Source organism: Myxocyprinus asiaticus, chromosome 30 (assembly GCF_019703515.2).
Source record: "Myxocyprinus asiaticus isolate MX2 ecotype Aquarium Trade chromosome 30, UBuf_Myxa_2, whole genome shotgun sequence".
NCBI classification, from domain to species: Eukaryota; Metazoa; Chordata; class Actinopteri; order Cypriniformes; family Catostomidae; genus Myxocyprinus; species Myxocyprinus asiaticus.
This window is the reverse complement of record NC_059373.1, coordinates 5,576,410-5,601,600: the sequence shown is the minus strand read 5'-3', so window position 1 is coordinate 5,601,600 and position 25,191 is coordinate 5,576,410. Positions and strand designations below refer to the sequence as shown.

General features: G+C 36.6%; 1 protein-coding gene across 1 annotated transcript in view; it reads left to right on the top strand.

The window, feature by feature from the left end:
* The window catches only part of LOC127420981 (KH domain-containing, RNA-binding, signal transduction-associated protein 3-like), a 213,004-nt gene extending 206,740 nt beyond the window's left edge, over positions 1-6,264 (top strand). Inside the window, exons 10-11 of the transcript XR_007893922.1 lie at positions 187-248; positions 5,408-6,264. The gene's annotated coding sequence lies outside the window, so the exon portion shown is untranslated. The remainder of the gene's footprint in view (positions 1-186; positions 249-5,407) is intronic.
* Positions 6,265-25,191: the final 18,927 nt, after the last annotated feature.

Genomic DNA, 25,191 nt, shown 5'->3' with positions numbered 1-25,191 from the left:
AGAAGGAGATACAATTACGTTTGTGTTATAGTTTTAAGTAAGTGTATGTTTAATATTTTCATATTCTAAGCATTTTATGACTGAAGCATTGCAGATTTATGGAATTACCTTTTTTATTTTTGTTTTATTTTTTTATTTTATTTTATCAATGCACTTTGAGTTTAATGCGTCTCTCTTGTTTTTCAGATTATACAAGCTGAGCCTGAAGCCATGAAGTCTCACTTATGTTCTTCTCTGTTTGTTTGGAGGTGAGCTTGAATATTATTAATTTAGTGTATTGTTTTATTTTTAATTATTTTTACATTTTAAATTATAATTATTTAAATAAATTATTTATTATTAATAATAATCAAAATATTCCATGTAAAGTTAATTAGTTTTGTTAAACTATTGTTTTATGTATATAATATATATAGTATGTTTTATCTGTTTTACAAAGACTTCAAACATGGCTCATCCAGTCAGATTTGCATTGCAAATCCATTTTACAATTGTCTTTTTCATAATGATCTTGTTTTGCATCCTCTGACTAACCACTGTAAATACAATTACAGGAATAGATAAACATGGACACATCTGTTATCCATCTTAACTGAATGATGTACATGATCTATGGGATCAAAATCCCGTCAAAAATATTACGGTCACGGATCAAAAAATAATAAGCGCAAAAACAAATAAAAAGTGCAGATCAAAATAATAAGCTCAGATCAAAATAATTAATGCAGATAACAAATAACAAATTAGCAGAAGAAAAAAATAACAAATTGAATCAAAGATATATAAACACATTTAAAATATGCTGCAAAAAAATAAAAAATAAAAAAATAAATTAAAGCAAAGTCATCAGAAAAGCAAACAAAATCTAATAACCTACAAACAAGGAAGTCTTAAATAATGCCTAAACTAAAGACTCTGCTAACTAAATTCAGCCGACTCGATACGTGTTAACGGACTATGATAATGGCCTACTCGGACAACACATTGGGAGCTGGCAGAAAATACTCAAAACAGACACAAGCAGCATATCTATCAACCACAAATAATATAATACTGAGCAGCAGCCGTCGGAGTTGCATTGGAAAGACGATACCTCCCCTCTTTGAATGACTGGCTAGAGGAGGAGCTGTTGATCAAGAACTAGTGGACCAATAGGGAAACAAAATGCCCCCTGATTTACATGAAACTCTACTCACAGGTTTTGGAATACCTAGCGCAGAACTTGGAAACAAAGGCAAAGAAAAATACAGCATAAGCATACAAAAAAATAAAATAAATAAATAATAAAAAAAATATGAGCAAAATTGTCAGAGCACAAAAAACAATAATATAATCAAGGAAAACATGATTTTTTTTATTTTTTTTTTCAATTCTGATGACTTTGCTTTAATTTTTTTTTTTTTTTTTTTTTGCAGCATATTTTATATGTGTTTATATATTTTTGATTTATGCTTGTTATTTTTTTATCTGCGCAAATTATTTTTATCTGCGTTTATTATTTTGATCTGCACTTTTATTTATTTTTGCACTTATTTTTTTATCTGTACTTATTATTTTTTGAGTCACACTTATTATTTTGATTCACGCTTATTATTTTTGGATCCGTGACCACAATACTTTTGACGGGATTTTGATCCCATAATGTTTTCTCTTTAGAAAGTAGATCTAGTGTAATCTGCTGCCAAACACTGACTGTTTGCTCCAAAACACTCTAGATGTTCTCTAGTATTATTCTGATATAACAAGACATTTAAACACAAATAAGGGGTTTCAAGTGTAATGTACTTATGTCCGCTAACAGTGACAAAAAAAGCCGTAGTTTTATAGAGTCTGTCTACTTTTAAATCCCTGCCTCAAGACAGAAGACACACTTTTCTCTAGTGACTGTCAAACTGGAGGTTTCATGGCAAGAGAGGATAAAAAGATGAGCCGTTTAGAGAGAAACAAGAGAGACAGGGAGTGATCTCATAGCGTATGTCACGTTGATGAGAGAGACGAGATGGGAAAGTGTGGATCCAAATGCAGACTAATTTTATTAATGTAACTCTAAAGATGAAGACATAAAGATGAAAATAAAACACTTGAGAAAAAGGGGAAAATCAAACATAACAGCAGTTTGCTGGTTAAATAAGTCTCTAACAGTCACTTTAACATGTTAACAAACTAATATACAAACTAACAAGAACCGACAATGAGGATAGGAAACCAAAGGGTATAAATACACAGAAATATAATGATGGAACAGGGAACAGCTGTGGAAGATGGTGGGCAGGTGAGGGTAATCAACAAAGGTGCAGCCTGGGAAATGAAGTCCATGCATAGGGGGAAAACAAAGGGCAGTTTGTGACAGCATAATCCTAGCCGTGCGACTGCTCTCTATGTTTGATTATTGCTGTGAGTGTCACCCTTTGCCATAACTCTCTGGTAAAAAGTTGGTAAATGCTGTCTTTGCTGGCTGTATTCAGAGGGAGGAAGGCAACCAGGCACGTCCAAATCCAGCATTTGCCCAATATCCAGTCTGCTAAGATGCCTTCATTTGGTCAGTTTTTTTTAAGGCAACTTAGATGTGTCCCTTAAAATCAAATGCATATAGTTTGGTGGTTGGTTGAGAAAATAAAAATGACATCTAATGGAGTAATGTTTTTTTTTTTTTTGAAGTAAATAAGTTTATAAATGTCCAGTTTTTCATTTGTTTCAACTAATGATGGAATTTATATTGATAAATAAGCCTAAGTGTTGCTAAATATTTCCTTGGTTGTCTCTACAGCTCTGACAGGCTGATTGTTAGTTTAGCAACATGCTAGGAACACCAAATCAAAGTCCATTTAAGGCGAGTCAGGTCACGTCAGGTTCGTAGCTATGTATTTTCTGTCACTCTTTTAGATACAAGTGGATTACAAGTACATTTCCTTTCGTCTTGAATAAGAAAAGACTAAAATCTCCAAAGCGGCTAGTCAAGATTACAACCAAATAACATATTTCCTCAATAAAATCTGATAACGGTGGTGTCATAATGTGTGAAATTTGTCACTATTAAAAAGGTAATTGGCTCTTTTAAAGGCATATTCCGTGTTTAATACAATTTAAGCTCAATCAACAGCATATTTGGCAAGCTGGTTACCACAAAAATTAATTTTGACTTGTCTAACTAAATTGTTACGGTGAGGCACTGTAAGTGAATGGGGCCAATCCCTAAACATTAAAATACTCACTGTTTCAGAAGTATTGCTGCAATATGTGTCATCATGATAGTTTGATAAAAATGCTTATTTACCTTTTCTGTGAAAAGTTATATCCAACTTCACTGCAGTGATGACGTAATGTCGTAAACCCTAAAACGACCAAAAAATTAATTATTTAAACATCTTTACTTTATAGCATTTTTGCCAGAAGAAATAATGTGCTTTTGTAAAGTTATAAGCTTCACATTTCTGGCTTCAAACCCTCCAAATAATGTTTTAGTTTTTAAAGGGAGGATCAGTCGAAATTGTTTTTTGTGGTAATCAACATTATGCCACAAATGCTCTTGACTGAACATAACTTGTATTGAAACATATTCCTTTAAATGTGAGGTGGGACTTCCAAGTATGAGTGGGAGAAATAGATAACACTGAATATAGAGGATGTAGTCCTGCCTTACAGTTCAAAGAACCAATTGACTTGATAAAGATATTGCAATGCTCAGTATGGTGGCTGTAGGAATGGAAGTCACACCTTACAGTCAAAAGAGTCAATCCCCTTCTGAAAAAAGTATTTTTTATTTTTTTTTGCATGACTTTATCTAAAAAAAAAAAAAAAAAAAAAAAAAAAATTGGAATCATCTAATGTAATCTTGACCAACAGTTTTGGATGTTTCAGTTTTTTTCCACTCAAACAGAACTGGCTTTCATTAAATGGACTTTCTCTGTTTCTGGGTTCTTATCACGAAAAAAGTTTACACTGAAAACGTTAAAGTCCCCATATACATAGGTCAGGCATATATTGTTTGAAAGCTTAGGATCTGAACTTTTCAGAGAATACAATCACTTTTGCTTTTATGTTACACAAAATAACTAAATAAGGCCTGAAAACATTTGTGTCGCAAATGGACAAGTCATATATCAAATGAAAGCTCACATTTTCAGGAATGCCCTAATACCACAGTTCGAAGGAATAAAAAAAAAAGTCACAAAATGAAATATGATTTCTTTAAGTCATCAAATACATGTGTCTCTTTTATGCACCAAACATTGCTGCTGTAAGCCCCAGAGCTTAAAACTTTATATCTGCTTTTACTTTAGGCGGTCATCTAAATTAGAATTAGCCATTTTTTACATGTCTGTCAGCTTGCTTGGCTAAATATTACATTGCCATTTCTTAGATGTCCAGAACAAAATATGCCATCCAGGCAGGAAAAGCATGCTAAACAAATCATCATAAAAATATGTTTTCAACTATTGATGATAGAATGTTATATATCGTCGCAAAAATGAGGATCTCAGCTATTCCACTCAGAGGCTGAGATATTCAATGAAACAATGAGGGTGATGCATAAACTGAAAATTAGACTGAATGTCTATGGACGAGCACATCTGTGAGGGCTAAAATGCCTTATAGCACCACCTACATTTCAGATCTGTATATGGTGATGGAATATGATAGAGAGAAAGTCTTTTTTCTAGTGCTTGCTGCCATCTAGGTGAATGAAATAAGACTTTCAAAGTGAGATAGAGTGAACAGAACCTGAATTGCATACTTACAAAGAAAAAAAAAGAAAAACTTTTGTTTATCATAAGAGTATAACACATACAATATTACTGATGAATAATTGGAGTCTTTTTTTATTATTTGGTGGGTTTTCTGAAAAACATGAGACCAATTGTTTGCAATTTTCCACAGTGTATGTGAATGGTGTACTTTTTCTTTTTTTAATCCGCTATTCTCCCAATTTGGAATGCCCAATTCCTACTATTTAGTAGGTCCTCGTGGTGGCGTGGTTACTCACCTCAATCTGGGTGGCAGAGGACAAGTCTCAGTTGCCACCGCTTCTGAGACAGTCAACCTGCACATCTTATCACGTGGCTCGTTGTGCATGACACCGTGGAGACTCGTGCTAGTCTCCACGATCCACGCACAACTTACCACGCGCCCCATTGAGAGCGAGAACCACTAATCATGACCACGAGGAGGTTACCCCATGTGACTCTACCCTCCCTAGCAACCGGGCCAATTTGGTTGCTTAGGAGACCTCGTGACTCCAGGGGTGGTAGTCAGCGTCAATACTCGCTGAGCTACCCAGGCCTCTGTGAATTGTGTACTTTTAAATTTGAGTGTAAAAAATTGCAGGTGGTTAAAAGCAACAGTACAACTGCTGTTTGTGTTTGTTTGTGTGTCTCAGCGTTGGTTCTTCTTGTTGATTTCATTTCAGGGAGGTGTGGTCCTATTATCTGATCTTCAAAATGAAACCTGCATGGAAGTTACCATTGAGAGCCCACACTCAGCAAGAGCAAAACAATGACCATACTTAAAAACTCCCTTGTGGTTAACAGAGTCGGACACAAATCCACTGGGAAGACTAAATGTCCACTGGAACTTTCTGGAAAAGGCTTCTGAACCTGAGGTCACAAAGTGCCACACTAAGAGCATTAATGTGGCAATAATGGACAGACAAGTGGTCCAGCCTTTTCTCACTCAGGAAATGGAGCTTGCCAATCCTCTGGGGAGAACATGCTGGGAGAATGGTGCTTTTCACAGCTGGTTCGGAGTTGCTCTTTGGGTGTCCCAACATGCATTTTGCAGAAGTTTGCACTGATGGTGAACCCACTTGTGTCTGCAGACAGACGTATGGTTAATGGGGTCATGTGTCGTATGCTAACACATCACGACAGGAGTTTACTCTGCTCACAGGAGGACCAGAGAGAAGATAGTCAAAGATATGTGCATTGGAGAGAGACAGAGTGAAATATTAATTCTATGTATTTTGTCACACAAAATATTTAATTGGACATGAGATCAAATTGCACATGAGTCTCTTCCACTGGTTTAATCATTCTTAGACCTTAAACTCGCCATCTGGTGTCCTATGTGCTTAATTTGTATTGCAATCATGTTCATATTTCCAAAAATGACTACTATTTAGCTTGACTATTACATAGAAAATTAGATTCCATACATACATAATATATTGAGGCCTCAAAAAGTATTTAGCATCTGCAATTGTTTTTTTTATTTTTTTATTATTATTTATTTTATTTAAATTTTTGCAATAACTTTTAACTAGCTGGAGATTTTTAGTGGAGGTATGAGCAGATGTTTTCTCTAGAGTATGCTAATATAGAGTAAATTCTAGAGAATGTTGTGCGTGAAAATCTCAGGAGATCAGCAGTTACAGAAATACTCAAACCAGCCTGTCTGGTACCAACAATCATGCCACGGTCCAAATCACTGAGATCACATTTTTTCCCCATTCTGATGGTTGATGTGAACATTCACTGAAGCTCCTGACCCATATCTGCATTATTTTATGCACTGCACTGCTGCCACACGATTGGCTGATTAGATAATTGCATGGATGATTGTTAGTGCCAGATGGGCTGGTTTGAGTATTTCTGTAACTGCTGATCTCCTGGGATTTTCACACACAACAGTCTTTAGAATTTACTCCGAATGGTGCCAAAAACAAAAAACATCCAGTGAGCAGCAGTTCTGTGGATGGAAATGCCTTGTTGATGAGAGAGGTCAACAGAGAATGGCCACAATGGTTCGAACTGATAAAGTCTACGGTAACTCAGATAACCACTCTGTACAATTGTGATGAGAAGAATATCATCTCAGAATGCTATTCTGAGATGCGGGTTGGCGCTGTTTTGGCGGCATGAGGGGGACCTACACAATATCAGGTGGTTTTAATGTTGTGGCTGATCGGTGTATACAGTATACCTTTAAATATTACAGTGATCAAATTCACTTACGTGTTGGTTATCATCTAGAACACAATGGACTGTGTGTTCACATATCACCTTAAACACTGGCTCAATTTACTCATTCTCTGGTTTCCATTGATCAGTGTTGATGTTCTTCACTTCTTCTGAAACAGATACAGTAAGTGTATTCACCTCTCATCCTTTGTTAATGCTTTTATGTGGTCTCATAAAACATTGAAAAGTGAATTTGAGAATCGTTGGGTGCACAGAGCACATACTCAGATGTCACAGCAGAGCATATACAGTATGTCTATTTCTATAACATCCTACTGTTATATACTCTTCTGTGTCAAGGATCTTCTGGGTCTTCAATCTCAAGATGTTCTGTTCTATTCTATTCTATTCTATTCTGGTATGTCATGTCCTGCTAAATTCTATTCTATTCTGCCATTTCTATTCTATTATTTTATCTGTTGTGCTCTACTCTGGTATTTCTGTTTCTGCACAGTTCTATTCTATTCTGGTATTTTCTATTTGAAACCATGTACTTCTATTCTATTCTAGTCTAGTCTAGTCTAGTCTATTCAGTTCTATTCTATTCTGGTATTTTCTATTTAACTTGTTTCTATTCTATTCTATTCTATTCTATTCTATTCTATTCTATTCTATTCTATTCTGGTATGTCCTGTCTTGTTAAATAAATTATATTCTGGCATTTATATTCTACTCTTTAGTATTGTATTCTGCTCTACTCTAGTATTTCCATTTCTGTTCAGTTTTATTCTATTCTGGTATTTTCTATTATATTCTACCTTATTCTATTCTATTCTTTTTTCTATTCTATTCTGCTTGCTTCTTTTCTATTATTTTCTACTCTGGTATTTCCTGTTCCTATCATTTCTATTTTAATCTGGCATTTTAGTTTTATTTTATAAAATATATTATATTATATTATATTATATTACATTATATTATATTATATTATATTATATTCCTTCTCTTCTGTTAAGTTGTACTATATTCTTGTATTTTCTATTCTATTCTATCTTATTCTATTATATTATATTCTATTCTGCTTGCTTCTTATTTTCTGTTCTGGTATTTCCTGTTCTGTTCGTTTCTATTTTAATCTGCCATTTTGATTCTATTTTATTCTGTTCAGGTGTTTCTTGTTCTCTTCAGTTATATTCTGATTTAGTACTGTATTTTCTATTATATTCTATTACATTCTGGTATGTTCTGTTCAGAGCTGTTATTTTCTATTTCAGTCTAGTGTAGTCTAGTTATTTTCTGTTTCCTTCTATTCTATTCCTAGTCTCTAGTACTGTGGAGAACGTTCTGGTTTCAGGATGTGCTGGACTGTGGAGTGGGTCTAATTCAAGTATTATGGGAGTGAAACTTATTCTTTGCCATTTGGAATTTTGTTACTTTTCTGCATTTCCAAGACTAACGTTAGGCACTAATTCAGCAGTGAAACTCGAAGAAATTACTTTATTTCCTCTGTCAACTAGTTAGAGGTGATTTCTTATGCTTAATGAAATACATGGTTCTTTCTGTTTTTATCAATTGGTGGAACTAATGAAAAACTCTTTTTTACATCTCAGCAGCCATACTTGCCTTTATTCGATAATTAACTCAAATTGTCTCTCGCTCTTTTCTTTATTAAACCTCTTCGATCAACTTTAAAAGCTTCTCCATGTTCCTAAGAGGCTGCAATCCACATACATCAATATAATCTTAAATCAAGTCTTTTTTCTACTTTTCACAGGCTTTAGGCCAGTGGTGCATATGCACATCTACACAGCAGCCTTGCCTCTGTTTAATCTAGATCACCAGAGGTCAGTTTCAGGGTTGAGTCAGTCATGGCCTCATCTGTAATAGTCATTGCATAATCAGCATTGCATTTTCTAATGTCAAATCACACAGCATTTAAAAGGAGTAACAAGGCCTACAACAATTAAATGCCTTCCAATCAAAACATGATAATTGTGTGTAATCTATCTATCTATCTATCTATCTATCTATCTATCTATCTATCTATCTGTCTGTCTGTCTGTCTGTCTGTCTACACTATCTATCTGTCTCTCTGTGTACAGTCTCTATCTATCTATCTATCTATCTATCTATCTATCTATCTATCTATCTATCTACTGTCTGTCTGTCTGTCTGTCGAAGAGTTGTAAGGGAAAAAATCATCCCAAAATCTAAAGATAAAAATATATGTTTTGCATAAAGAAAATTATGCCTACTTGTAGCATCAAGATTTGTTCCATTGTTACGTACATATGAAAATGACACATTATTATATAACTTTCTCAGTGTAAACGGTCTTCAACATTAAACAACTGCAGATGAGTTGTTCTTGAAACTTATTTTTGTGACCTGCTGTATAATCTTTAAAAGCAAACCTTTCCTGTTGTTTCAGAACCACGGACAGTGTCAATCTCTTACAGATCGAACTTGCGTAAAACAGTCAAAGGCACTGTTGTGTGAAAGAATGTTAATACAGCTCATATGCCATGCCTGATCTGAGTCATGCTTATTTTTCATTATTAAGTTTGAATCAATGACTTGACTGTATTGAACCTACCACGTGCCCTGAAGTGATAATATGACATTATACAAATTAGATTTGAGAAGCTCTCATATCTTCAACACATTTAATATTACATGTATCTCTGCTGCTGCTGTCTGGAATTATGTTTTTTTTAAAAAATGTTTTTAATAAAAAATAAATAAATAAAACAAATTAAAAAATATATGAATAATGTGTCTGAATATTCAATTCAACATTTATCTGCCTGTTCCCTTTTATATTTGACTGTTCTGGAGTGGGATAATGCATTAAACCATGCTTTAGCTCACGTGTTTTGCATGATGTATGTTGGCATTCTATGTACAGGTGCATCTCAATAAATTAGAATGTCGTGGAAAAGTTCATTTATTTCAGTAATTCAACTCAAATTGTGAAACTCGTGTATTAAATAAATTCAATGCACACAGACTGAAGTAGTTTAAGTCTTTGGTTCTTTTAATTGTGATGATTTTGGCTCACATTTAACAAAAACCCACCAATTCACTATCTCAAAAAATTAGAATACATCATAAGACCAATAAAAAAAATTGTTTTAGTGAATTGTTGGCCTTCAGGAAAGTATGTTCATTTACTGTATATGTACTCAATACTTGGTAGGGGCTCCTTTTGCTTTAATTACTGCCTCAATTTGGCGTGGCATGGAGGTGATCAGTTTGTGGCACTGCTGAGGTGGTATGGAAGCCCAGGTTTCTTTGACAGTGGCCTTCAGCTCATCTGCATTTTTTGGTCTCTTGATTCTCATTTTCCTCTTGACAATACCCCATAGATTCTCTATGGGGTTCAGGTCTGGTGAGTTTGCTGGCCAGTCAAGCACACCAACACCATGGTCATTTAACCAACTTTTGGTGCTTTTGGCAGTGTGGGCAGGTGCCAAATCCTGCTGGAAAATGAAATCAGCATCTTTAAAAAGCTGGTGAGCAGAAGGAAGCATGAAGTGCTCCAAAATGTCTTGGTAAACGGGTGCAGTGACTTTGGTTTTTAAAAAACACAATGGACCAACACCAGCAGATGACATTGCAACCCAAATCATCACAGACTGTGGAAACTTAACACTGGACTTCAAGCAACTTGGGCTATGAGCTTCTCCACCCTTCCTCCAGACTCTAGGACCTTGGTTTCCAAATGAAATACAAAATTTGCTCTCATCTGAAAAGAGGACTTTGGACCACTGGGCAACAGTCCAGCTCTTCTTCTCCTTAGCCCAGGTAAGACGCCTCTGACATTGTCTGTGGTTCAGGAGTGGCTTAACAAGAGGAATACGACAACTGTAGCCAAATTCCTTGACACGTCTGTGTGTGGTGGCTCTTGATGCCTTGACCCCAGCCTCAGTCCATTCCTTGTGAAGTTCACCCAAATTCTTGAATCGATTTTGCTTGACAATCGTCATAAGGCTACAGTTCTCTCGGTTGGTTGTGCATCTTTTTCTTCCACACTTTTCCCTTCCACTCAACTTTCTGTTAACATGCTTGGATACAGCACTCTGTGAACAGCCAGCTTCTTTGGCAATGAATGTTTGTGGCTTACCCTCCTTGTGAAGGGTGTCAATGATTGTCTTCTGGACAACTGTCAGATCAGCAGTCTTCCCCATGATTGTGTAGCCTAGTGAACCAAACTGAGAGACCATTTTGAAGGCTCAGGAAACCTTTGCAGGTGTTTTGAGTTGATTAGCTGATTGGCATGTCACCATATTCTAATTTTTTGAGATAGTGAATTGGTGGGTTTTTGTTAAATGTGAGCCAAAATCATCACAGTTAAAAGAACCAAAGACTTAAACTAGTTCAGTCTGTGTGCATTGAATTTATTTAATACACAAGTTTCACAATTTGAGTTGAATTACTGAAATAAATTAACTTTTCCACGACATTCTAATTTATTGAGATACACCTGTATATTCTACTGAGCTGAGTAAACAGCAATCACACTAACATTTGCAATTTATAAAGTACTGCACTTTCTTTTTATTTTTCTATGATGCTGTTTGAAAGTAAAAGGCATTCAAGTACAGCACCTACATACTTGAATAGGGAAAGACTGAAATCTGTCAAGATTGCAAATTAAATAACATATTTCAAATAAGCAATTCCATTTTTTGGCATAAATGGTACCATAATTTGTACTTTTTAAAATTATGATTCGAAAACAAATTTTCAGGCTGGTCCAGCTAATATGCATGCATGTTTCAGGGTAAACAAACAGGAGATGCCTCTATTATTATGGCAGTTGGCACTTTTAACTGAAAGGCCAGACTTTCATTCCTACAACAATCATATTGAGCATTGCAATGTCTCCTTCTCCTGTACTGTCTCTGGCGAAGCCCCAGGAAATTAATTTGGCCCAGTGACTGCTAGATAATCTGTGTCTTTCTCATGTATTGTTTGACATTTGGCACAGCAGATTTGGAGACATGGCCATACTGACATTTAATTTCTACTCCTACATCTCCATTCTCTGTATGGTCTTAAGGAAGACAGGTGAAAGGTAGAAACAGGATGTGAGGTCACAATGCTCTTTTCAGAGTTCACTTCACTGTCCGCCAGGATTTTTGCGACCTTCCCATGAATTTATCAGGATATGATTTGATCTTTCTGTCTCATTAACAAATGCCATTCCTAATTATTATTATTATTATTATTATTATTATTATTATTATTATTATTATTATTATTGAAATATCTGTGTGATTACTTGGGTCATCTGTAAAGAGATTAATTTAAAAGGATTTATTAAGATTAATAGTGCAAGAGAAAGAGAGTAGAACTGTGTTTTGGTAAATTTTCTGCCTATTTATAAGTATAGTTTAAATAGACCACAAAAAAGCATTTATCTTGACATAATTTGACTTTATTAAAGGAATAGTTCAACACATAATAGGTCATTATTAACTGAAAATAAAAGTTTTCACTTTCAAAGGTACAAGCACAGAATCAATAGAAATGCAAAGGGATGAACAAAATATTAAAGAGGATAAAAAAATAAAACAAATATCTTAAATCAGACTAAAACAAGGCCATAGTGCCTTATTTATTTATTTATTTTGTATTTTTTATAAGTTTAAGAGCTTGTGAAGTATGATTATGTAATTTAAAAACCTACAAAACTAAAACTTCAAATCTGAGTAAAGAATCAAGAAATAATTTTATATGTAGGCTAAGATATATGCAGAATGCAAAATGAAGAAATTAACATGTTAAACAATGTAAATAATTAACTATGTTAAAAGCATTGATTGATTGACAGTTTATAAAATTACAGAAAAAAAGTGCTTTTTGTGTGCTCGCCTTCATTCTTCTTGTCCTTATATGGTATCGAGCTCACAGTACTTCTGCTTGAAAGCAAAACCAACACACTCTCTCGGCAAAATCGTCAGGATTCGTAAGACTGATAATTTGTATGATATCATGTGACTGCACTCGTTTGAATTCCTACGACTTTCACTTTCAGCCAATGATGTTGCTGGACATTGTTTCCATCTAATACACGATAATTACTTGCTTCTGTCACACACAACAGCTTCCTGTCATGTTTACACACACTACTGATTGGTTAAGTTTAGATAAGGGGTTTGGGTAAGGACATAATATTAATAAGTATGTCCTTCACGCCTCGTGCGCGGAACTCGCGCTTACTTCCGCATTAGACATCCAGGAATTTGCACATGATGAAGTCGTACGAGTTAATGCGAACAGCATCGTGCGAGACCATAAAAAATAGCCAACTCATAAATGATGAACGAATTTTCATGAGATCAGGTTGGCAAAACAAAGAAGTCCTTGTGCAAGGGATGGGCAATACCACTTATTTTCTTTTTGATCCGATACCAATAATTCCATCAAAAATGTATTTTTTTTCCAGTATCATCAATACTGATACCAATACCAATATTTGGTAATTATTATTATTATTATTATTATTATTATTATTTAATTTCTTGGGATAAAATGGGTAATTTAAAATATTAATTATGGTCATAATTCAAGTCATTATTTTTTTGAGCATAAACAGAAAATTATTAGACTTTTGTTTTGTTTACCCTTAAAAAAATTAACCATGGTTTCAATACACTAACTATAGTTTAACCATAGGATTTAGTTAAACCATAGTTACCACACAATTAACCATGGTTACTACTACAATATTACTGTAATAAAACCATTTATTCAGACAAAAAAAAAAAAAAAAACATTCTTTTATTAAATAAATATTTTTCTCCAAAATGCATTGGCCATAATTATTGGCACACTTTTATTCAATACTTTTTGCAGCCTCCCTTTGCCAAGATAACAGTTCTGAGTCTTCTCTAATAATGCCTAATGAGGTTGGGAAACACCTGGCAAGGGATCTGGGACCATTCATCCGTACAGAATCTCTACAGATCCTTCAAATTCAGAGGTCCATGTTGGTAGACTCTCCTCTTCAGTTCACCCCACAAATTTTCTATGGGGTTCAGGTCAGGGGACTTTGATGGCCATGGCAGAAACTTGATTTTGTGGTCAGTGATCCAATCACATCTGAAATGAACATTCTGATTGCTGGATCAGCTCAGACTGTCTGTCTTGCCAGTGCCATCAGTTGCACTCCTGCCTCCCGCAGCTCCGTGCACATATAGAGAGAATCCTTTTACACTTTAAAAAAAATATATATGTATATATACACCAATGCCACCACCACTGGAGTGGTGGTGGCATAGTGGGCTAAAGCACATAACTGGTAATCAGAAGGTTGCTGGTACAATCCCCACAGCATCACCATTGTGACCTTGAGCAAGGCACTTAACTCCAGGTTGCTCCAGGGGGATTGTCCCTGTAATAAGTGCACTGTAAGTCGCTTTGGATAAAAGCGTCTGCCAAATGCATAAATGTAAATGTAATGTAAATGTAAATGTAATACACACAGTATATATATACACAACTGACTCAATGATGCTGCGGCATCGTATTAGCAGATTGAAAAAATTCCGGGTCAAAAGACTACTCGTATCATCTTCACTTATTTCAGGTGGGCATACGTAAAATCCTAAGAAAGATAGGTGGGTATACAGTGTAAGCCTGCTTATGCCCTAGACTACACTGCTGTCCAGAAGCTGTTGCTTTGATTTTCTATCGTTACCTCTACAAGGCACTGATCCCTCTTGTTTGAACGAGCGTTGTGATGTCGCAAGCGCTTGTCTGATTGTGTCTTTCAGCTGCATGTTAAAATGAGCGAAAGAAGTATTTGCTAATATAGCCAAATCCTTTTTATTTCACTTTAAAGCTTATTGTTCATGTTCATGGTAACCAAATAATAATATCCCTAGTTTAAAAAAATTATAAATTAGAATCATTATTTTTGTGTGAGTATCAATAATTTTGATACAAAATCAGTACTGGAAGTATTGAAACTTTAGGATTGATCTGCCCATCCCTACCTCGTGCATCTTCAATGGGACAGATTAACATTCACAAACGTCACAATTCTCTCTGAATAACATCTTAATTTCTATCTGTTTCTCACAGAAACCTATGTTAAGACTTCACACGACTTGAAATATAGCGCCCAGAGACTTATGGACTACTTTTATGGAGCTTTTGTAGTTGTTGTAGTAATATTTGAATTTGACCATACCTGACCTTTATCTACTTTTTGTTGCACAGCAGACAGTCTTAAATGTGGATTTGGAATGACATGAGGGGGTGAGTAAATTACAGAAATTTTATTTTTGCTTGAACTAACCATTTAATAGCCCCTAGCTCTTATTGTCAAGCCACAAACACATCAAATTTGTATGAAGTATGTTCAACAAGCTCATTCCTCTACATGCATAACATAAGTAGGCTACACCCTAATGGAGTGCCCTTAAATTATTTAGATCCAAGCACACATTCTTTTTAATTTAGGTTTAGATCACGTGCTCACAGAATTAAGTCTTATTCTTAAAGGTTTATCTTTTTTTAAAGTAATTACATTTTGTGACCTGACATTGTCAAGCCAACATAAAGCTGTTTTGATGTGTGATAATGAACCTGTGCAGACTGATCTATTCAGCAGAAAAGTAAAATTAAAGGAATATTTTGGGTTTAAAATGAGTTAAGCTCAATCGACAACATTTGTGGCATAATGTTAAATTACCACAACAGGTAATTTCGACTTGTCCCTCCTTTACAATACAGAGCAGTTATCTAAGTTACCATAGACTTTGTCAGTTCAAACCACTCTGGCCATTCTCTGTTGACCTCTCTCATCAACAAGGCATTTCTGTCCACAGAACTGCCGCTCACTGGATGTTTTTTTGTTTTTGGCACCATTCAGAATAAATTCTAGAGACTGTTGTGTGTGAAAATCCCAGGAGATCAGCAGATACAGAAATACTCAAACCAGCCTGTCTGGCACCAACAATCATGCCACACTCCAAATCACTGAGATCCCATTTTTTCCCCATTCTGATGGTTGATGTGAACATAAACTGAAGCTCCTGACCCTTATATGCATGATTTTATGTACTGCACTGCTGCCACAGGATTGGCTGATTAGATAATTGCATGGATGATTGTTGGTGCCAGACGGGCTGGTTTGAGTATTTCTGTAACTGCTGATCTCCTGGGATTTTCACACACAACAGTCTCTAGAATTGACTCAGAATGGTGCCAAAAAAACAAACAAATAACAAAAAACAAATCTAGTGAATGGCAGTTCTGTGGACGGAAATGTCTTGTTGATGAAAGAGGTCAACAGAGACTGGCCAGACTGGTTCGAACTGACAATAATATATTATTATTTTTATTTTCCTTTATATATATATATTTTTTTTACACTAATCAAAAGAGAAGTGTGAATAATAAAGAGTTGTGGACATAACTCCAAAAATGGATGAGGTACAGGGTCACTAAAGATGCGTATGCGCATATGGGAACGTGTTTAAGAGTTAAACAACTCATGCTCAAATAATACACAAACGTTAACAGAAGAATTAATTTAAGTGCTTTTATAAAATTATAAGCTCAAATTTCTGCCTTTAAACCCTCCAAAGATTGGCCCAATTCACTTCCATTATAAGTGCCTCGCTGTAACCTCCATTTTTGCTTTCATATTATTATTATTATTTGTGGTAATAAATGTTATGCCACAAATGCTGTTGATTGAGCTGAACTTATGTACTGAACCCAGAATATAAAAGAAGTGTATTTGATTGAAGATTGATTTAAAAAAAGAGTGAGTTGACTTTCTGAATTGTGTGTGTAGTTACAGAACAGTGTCTGAGTTATGTCATCTAATTGTTTTGAATCCAGTCTCAATGTTATTATATGTGCCTCTCTGATGAATGCTAATTACTGGGCAAATGTTGTTCCATGCCCCTGTTTATCAAAAGAATGACTTTAATGGCAAGTCCTTAATCACTGAGAAAATGTGAAGAGCGCAGAAAATTGGTACCATCAACCATTGACGTGGTCCTTCAGAATGTTCTCTATATGACACAGAAACCAAGTGTAATTGGATGACTGAAATTTTAATGTTTGGTTGATGGTTGAAAACCAAATGTGGGTATTTTGGTGTTAAGCTAGTTTTTTCTTGTCCAACAGTTTTCAGATGGAGCCACATTAAGAGCCCCATATTAACCATGAACAGCCTTAAAGGGATAGTTCACCCAAAAATGAAAATTCTCTCATTATTTAATCACCCTCATGATATCCCAGGTGTGTATGACTTTCTTTCTTTACCAGAACACATTTTAAGAAAAATAGAAACATATCTTAGCTCAGTAGGTCCTTAAAATGCAAATGGATGGTGATCTGATTTTCGAAGTTCCAAAAATCACAGAGAGTCGGCATAAACGTCATCCAGCTGTTAAATTAATGTCTTATAAAGTGACATGATCGCTTTTGGTGCAAAAAAGATAAATATTTAAGTACTTTTTTAAACTCTAAATCATGCTTCTGGTCAGCAGTGGTACGTGTGTGTGACGTCCTGCCCGACGGGGAGGTAACATGTGGCAATACGTCATGTGGGCAAATGAGCATGCTGGGGAACGGGATGTCTGCGGGGATTTACCCGGTGAGACCACGCCCATTGGAATCCCCAAATCGCCTCCAGCACCAGCCGGGCCAGCCTCGTACCCGTAGGTAGAAGGCCCAGCACAGGGGACGGCTGGAGTGCCTTTCCCCCGGAGGAAGGAAAGCCGCGACCACAACATTGCCATGGTCATGTTCTCGCAATGAGAACATGAACAATCCACGAACACTGCGTCAGTGCGATCGCGGCCCAGACACGTGAGGCAGTGCCCGTGGCCGTCAGAGGCGGAGAGATAATGACTGCATCCAGGAATCACACAAAGACGGAAAGGCATCTTTAAAAAGATGCATCTTTAAAAAGACGTTCATGTCAATGTGTTGCTCTAATAGAAAAATGTACTCTTTGCAGAAATATGTACTCTTTTTAGCGCTGTCGAAGTGCACAGGGGCGTACCCTGCACTAACCGTGCAGATGGAGAGAAAGCCACTGGAATGCGCCATATATCCAACAGCATACGCTTCTTCGAGGTGAATGGACTGGCAGTGGAATTCAGCTCGCTGACACACAACTGCTTGACTCTGAAGAAAAAATCTGAATGAGTGGTTGCGAGCCAGCTCCTTTTATACCCGTATGTCCGGGGGAGTGGCATGCAAATTCCACTCGCCAATTCTCATTGGCCTTTTCTCAAAGATCAGAGGTGTTTGGGGCTCCCAAGAGCGACCCCTAGTGTCACTACATCGACACAACTTCGAGTGAGTGACAGAAGGGGAACTCTCACACAGGCTCTGTGAGAGCCAACGTCATAAAACTCTCACACAGAAGAGCATCTCCACCTGAGACAACACACCCAACTTTTTAAGGACCATAAAATGCAAATCTCACATCTGCCCTCTCTCTCTCACCTCAGGTCACTTTAAGGACACCAAAAACTAAGTTATGACTTATTCTGTTCTGTAATGTAAAAGGTTTTCTGATCATACAAGTTTGGTATCATTCAAGAGGTCTCAGTGCAACTGGTAAAATGGTCTCATTCCCTTTCAGCAAGTCAAATCACAAGTAAGATTTAAAAACTTAGTAAAATACTGTATTCTATCAGGGACATGACCCCTCCCAGATCTCTCACAGGGCCCAGATGCTGTATGCAGATTAGGTGCATTCTTTGTAAACATCAAACGACCTACTCAATCAAGTTACAAAGGTCTACTCACAACTCCCTAAACTGTAAACCAAATCCTAAATAACATCAAACATACACACCTGAAATAACAATATAATTGTTTGGTACTTAAGGAAGGATGGCAGAGGAGATCAGGGTCTCTGTAGCCAGATGACCCACACAGAAAATCTACCAGGGATGCTTTGCCATTGCATGTAGTTTTGTCATGTATGCCTCTTGATTCTTATCTTATTTTAGTAATGCTTGTTTATTCTGATCATGTGTGAAATTGGCTTTGTTTTATATCCTACCTGACAAATAAATTGTTATTATTTGATTTATTCTGAATTTCTCTGGAATCATTGTGAGAAACCACCCAGGACAACCAGGTAGGACAACCACCTAGGACAACCAGGTAGCAGAAAGCTCCGTCCGTCTTAGAAAGTTGCATGTATGTGACTAAGCAGCAATATCGTCTGGTTATGAGACAAGCCAAACAAGATGATATTAGTTAACCCTACAACCGCTGACTAAGAACGGAGCTTTAATATAGGAGGAAACCACCCAGGACAACCAGGTAGGACAACCACCTAGGACAACTAGGTAGGAGAAAGAGGATTTAGAGTAATCAATAACTTAAAAAATGTTATATTAAAATAATTATTAGAAATTAATTACAGCTGTAATTTAAATTTAAATTGGAGTCAGATTAATATAAAATTGGAGTCAGATAAAATTAATAACAGAATCAATTTGTAAAGTGTAAATTAACAATAATTGCTTTACTTCAGCACTCATAAAAGACAGAACAACGTAGAGACCTTCAAAGGGCAATTTATTGAAGTTCCACTCCGGAACTGATAGGTGTGATCCCCTTTACAAAGGAATGCTTAAGTCAACTGATTTTAGCAATAGGTAGGTCTATCTCTGTGTAAAAATAAAATAAAGACACTGCCAACTTTCTAAGGTTGCTCCAAAATTGTTGTTTTGACCCTTCTCTACAAATAATGGATTACTCAGTCAATATTGATCAATGGCATTTAAAATTTGGACTTTAATCATTTGTGTATTTCTTTCACCAGTAAAGATAGCCTAAATGCCAAAACAATATTTTGGTCCAGGGACCTTTGGTTGAGTTAACTCACAATGACCCCCTTATTCACAGTAGTGCCATATTTGATTTTTGACATGAATGAAAATGAGGCTGAGAGGGATAGACTTACCGTCTCTTCAAGGACATACACTGTATAAAGCTGTATAAAGCTCTTAGATAACATCTAATTTTCAACAACTCATGTTTTCTGGAGATTTTTGTCTGCTGCAATTTCTTGGAACATTTTTTTTTCTTTTTTTTTTTCCATGTTTCATCAGCGGATCAAATCAAACACACTTTATACAACTGTAGATCCCACTGAAGAGACTGTTCGTCTATCCCTTGTTGTCATTCCCAGCAAAAATTGAAAGATGCCACTGCTGTGAATATGGTCTATACCCAGAGTTAGTTTGTTCAGATCTCTAACTTCGTGTATGAGCAACTGTATGATAATGAAAGTAAACAGAAAAGACAGAAAACGAGTAGGCTAAATGGGAGAAAGGAACTTATTAAACCCACAATATGATTCGACCATTTCACTTTGCCAGAAGCTGGAAGCTGTTACGGCACTGGCACACAAAAACAAAATGAGAGTGGCATTTATTCTCAAAAATTTTTTACTGGCAAGGCCTAAGAGGTTGCAGCTCTTACTGCCCTCCCCTTCAGCGACTGTTCCCCCTCATCAGTGTCAGAGGCTACCAACTCTGCTTCATTCCTGAGGGGGAGGGGGGCGTCTCTGGGTAGAGCAGCCTGCATTGCAGGGTCTAATTGGGGCCCGAAGATGGAGGGGCCACAGCTCTGTACTACTGCAGCTGCCCAGCCAGAGGGATGGAAGACCAGCTACAGCCACCAAAGAGAAGAGACAAATCTAGACAAAGAAAGAAGAGAAGAGACAAAACAAAAGGAGGAGAGTAAGAAAAGAGACCAAATTAAATGAGAGGAGAATAGATGGAAGAGGAGAGACAAGACAAGGAAAAGGAGAGACAAGAAACAAAACCAGACAAACTGAAAGGGAAGAGACAAAATTGGACAAACATAAGGGAAGATGAGATGAGCCTAGAGAAGAGACAAAAGGAAAAAAAAGAAAAGGTGAGTGACAAAATGAAATAAATAAAAGATGAGATGAGCCCAGAAAAGAGACAAAAAGGGATGAGACAAAATGAGACAAATAAAAGAAGATGAGACAAGCCTAGAGAAGAAACAAGACAAAGAAAAGGGAAGAGACAAAATTAGAAAAATAAAAGATGAGATGTGATGAGCATAGAGAAGAGACAAAACAAGACTAAAAAAAGGGAAGAAACTCGCAAATAAAATAAGATGAGATGTGATGAGCCTAGAGAAGAGACAAAAAGATACAAAATCAAATATATTAGAAAGATGTGACGAGATGAGCTAAGAGAAGAGATAAAAAGAGACAAAGAGAAGGCAAGTGACAAAATGAGATGAAAAAAAAGATGAGACAAAACAAGCCTAGAGAAAGGACAAAAATGAGACAAAGAAAAGAAGAGAAAAGATGATACAAATAAGAAGAAAGAAGATGATGAGACGAGACAAAACGAGATGAAGAGAAGGGAAGAAATAAAACAAGTCATAAAAGAGATTGTAACAGTATAAGGACAGGCAAGGAGGAGGCGGGAACCGGCTGAACAGTAAACATAAAGTTTAATGGTAAAACTCAACTTAAAGCAACATAAAACAAACATGATCACAGGCACACACAACACGGCCTCTCTCTCTCTCTCTCTCTCTCTCTCTCTCTCTCTCTCGAACTGGCACCTCCAGCTCATCTTTAACCCCTCCCGGCTGATTAGCCCTCCCCCTCAGCACACTCCTCCATCGTCTGACTCAGGTCGGGGAAACGCCCGGCATGATGCACTCCGCTCCCTTCCTGGAGGGGGGGCGTTGTACTTCTGGCCGTGCCTGCCGGCAGGTCTTCCCTGCCTTTCTGGAGCCCTGGGAGAGACGAGGGGAGGGAAAGGGGAGAGGGTAAGTGCGAGGCAGGATGACAGAGAGAGAGAGGAGAGAGAGAAAAAAACTTGCTTGCCAGTTCCCGGACACACTGTCACCCGGTCCTCAACCGCTTCTCTGCCCTCTGGCGGACGACAGCTCGCTCCTTTCCTGGTGGACGGCAGTGAGTCCTCCAGCCCCTGGCGGATGGAACCGCTCCTCCCTTTCATCAGCGGAGGGCAGCGGTGGCCGTGGCTGCTCCCCTGGTGAATGGCAGCGGTGAGAACTCCCCGACAGTCCATTCCTCCTCCTTCCCGGGTTTCGGCACCACTGTAACAGTATAAGGATGGGCAAGGAGGAGGTGGGAACTGGCTGAACAGTAAACATAAAGTTTAATGGTAAAACTCAACTTAAAACAACATAAAACAAACATGAACACAGACACACGCAATGCAGCCACGTGCATCTCTCTCTCTTTCAAACTGGCGCCCCCGGCTCATCTTTATACCCTTCCCAACTGATTAGCCCGATTCAGGGCTGGCCGGGTATCTTCCCGCCCTCCTCCTCGTCACAGAGATGAGACGAGATGAACCAAGAGAAGAGACACAACGAGATAAAGAGAAGGGAATAGACAAAACGAGACATAAAAGAGAAGATGAGATATGAGCCTAAAGAGACAAAATGAAACAAAGAGAAGGGAAGAGACTAAATGAGACATATAAGAGAACAAAAGACAAGACAAGCCTAGAGAAGAGACAAAATGAGACAAAGAGAAGGGAAGAGACCAAATGAGACCAATAAGAGAAGATGACACAAGACGAGCCTAGTGAAAGGACAAAACTTGACTTAAAACAGAAAATGAGATGAGACTAGAGAAGAGACAGAATGAGACAGAGGGAAGAGACTAAATGAAACAAATAAGAAAAGATAAAAAAGAGATGAGCCTAGAGAGGAGAAAAACGAAGCAAAATGAGGTAAATAGAGAGACAGAACAAGATAAAGAGGAGACAAAATGAGATGAAGAGAAAAGATGAGAGGAAAATAGAATAGAAGAGCCAAAACAAGACAAAAAGAAGTGGAGAAAATAGGAAAAAAAGATTAGGTGAGTTGAGAGGATAACGAAAAAAGTAGGAGAACAGAAGAAAAGAGAAAAAAATTAGATGACTAGAAGAGATGAAAAGAGGCTACACCCATTCTAAGGTTTTAAACGTATATATATATATATATATATATATATATATATATATATATATATATATATATGTATTAATTTCATATACTTTCCTCACAGATTAAGCAGAAACATGTTCCAAACATGGCAAGAGACTGACGGACAGAAAGAGAAAAAACAAAAACAAGAAAAAAAAAACAACAACAATGAAAAGATAATAGAAAAATTCTGTGCAACATCTCTGTGCTTGTAGGTCATAAAATGGCCAGTCAAACTGTAAGGTTTATAAATGAGAAAATATGTAAATTGAAATACTTGATTTGTATTCTTTATTTGTCTCGTTGAGGCATTTTGTACTCATATATGACCATTTTACTTTTTAAAAGGATTACGGCTATCAAAAACAGAACTCAACTGAGACAGTCAGTTTTATAATCAAAACGGCTTCTTCAAATAGAAGTCATTTGAATTAAAAAGCAAGAGGTTTTTTTTAAATGAAGAAAGCAAAGTTGATGAAAATTTTAAGGAAGTAGTCGACTGCTGAATTAAGAGAAGAAAAACTAGATTAGCAGAACTTGAAAATGCAGGGTTGATTTTCAAGCAGGGTAATTTCTTACCATGTGCAGAAATCACATTATTATTCTGCTATGATTGTCATATTTGTAGTGTGCTGTTTGTTGTCGGCTGTTATGTGGGTCTGTTCAGTAATGCATTAAGGTAATTTTGAGTTACATCAGAGTTTTTTTGCTTGTAATATTTAGCACATTTTTTCTGCTTTCATTCGGTTTTATAGGGTTGTAAAGTACGGTCACACTAGACTTATTGTTCCATTTATATTCAGTTCATACGCATGTGAATACGGAAAAGAGGGTACACAAGCATAAGCATTTATTGACTTTCGCTACATACAAAATTTAACTCTGACTCTGGTGAACTTTGACCTGCAAATTTGTGTCACAGACTGAGCTCTTGTCTAAAAATTAAACATGGAAGAATGTCTCTTTTTGGCAATTTTTCATCAAGTGATACAACAAAATGAGAATGTGTGTCCAAAACCAAAATTTCTAGCCACAGTAGGCTGAACGCTGAAACCGAAAATGAAAACTTAAAGGTGCACTAAGCAAGATTTTAGCAAGAATTTCACTCTTACTCATCCCATCTGTCCCAGTAGTAGTTTGCGGTTTTGGACTCTATACTGACACCCATCGTCCTGGAGTGCTGTCGCTTCTTACCAAATGTGTTTGTTTATCATCTGTTTTGTTACTTTTAATCTGTGTTTTTATCCGTCTCATAATACACACATCCCTATAATGGACATTCTTCTATCCAATCCTTACGAATTTTCACGCATTGTTGCGCGCAGGACTGTGACCAGACAGCCGTAACTTGCGAGCTCTCAGCCATCTGAAAACCGCTTTGTGCTCGTGCTTGGCATTTTACGTCATGCTGCTTATCCGTGATCCGTGCAGTGAGAGCTACAGGTCAAAGCTGTTTGTTTCATCACTCTAGCAGGGACCTCTTGTTTGGACATTTTATCTTTCTACTTTTACTCATTCTGTTTGAATTGTCTGGTGGATCACACTCCTGTTTATCAATACCGCACCATCATTGGTACTACTGACCATTTCATGATGCAGTATCATGTGTTGTCAACATGGCAGCGCCCATGAGGGGGTGACCCGCTCCATGTAAAATTAAACAGCTTTTAGGGTTTCCGATATGACTGGAGTCTTCATCTCACGTGAGTGTACATAATTTGCAACATATTTCTAAAAAATGCTATTCATGTCTTCATGTGTAAAACTTTTTTAATTAGCAAAAACTTAGTGCACCTTTAAAATAATAAAATGTGAAAATCATGGGGGTGGGGTTAGGGCATCTGCTGCCTGCCAGGAACAAACTCAGAAACCTTTTTACAATGGGCAAAACTTGTACGTTTTTGCCCACTTTCTGTAGCTAAAATTGGCATATATACATTTTCAGGAACAGTGTTGGGTGTAATGCATTACTAAGTAATTAATTACTGCAATTAAATGACTTTTTCATTGAAAAAGTAAAGTAAGGGATTACTCTTAATTTTCCAGTAATTTATTTACAGTTACTTCTGATGTAATTGTGTGAAATACTGTGTAGACTATAGAAGAATTCTATATAAAACAATAGTGAATTTTAAATTGAAATTTAATGTCTAATGTTAAAATGTACGTTTTCTAATTTAATGCAAAAATTAGAAAACATACATTTTACCCTTAAATTCTTTGGCCAGTTCATGTATAATTTATTGTATTTTATATGATTTATTTGAAAGAATTTAAAGAACAATTTCATGTCTATCCCTAAATT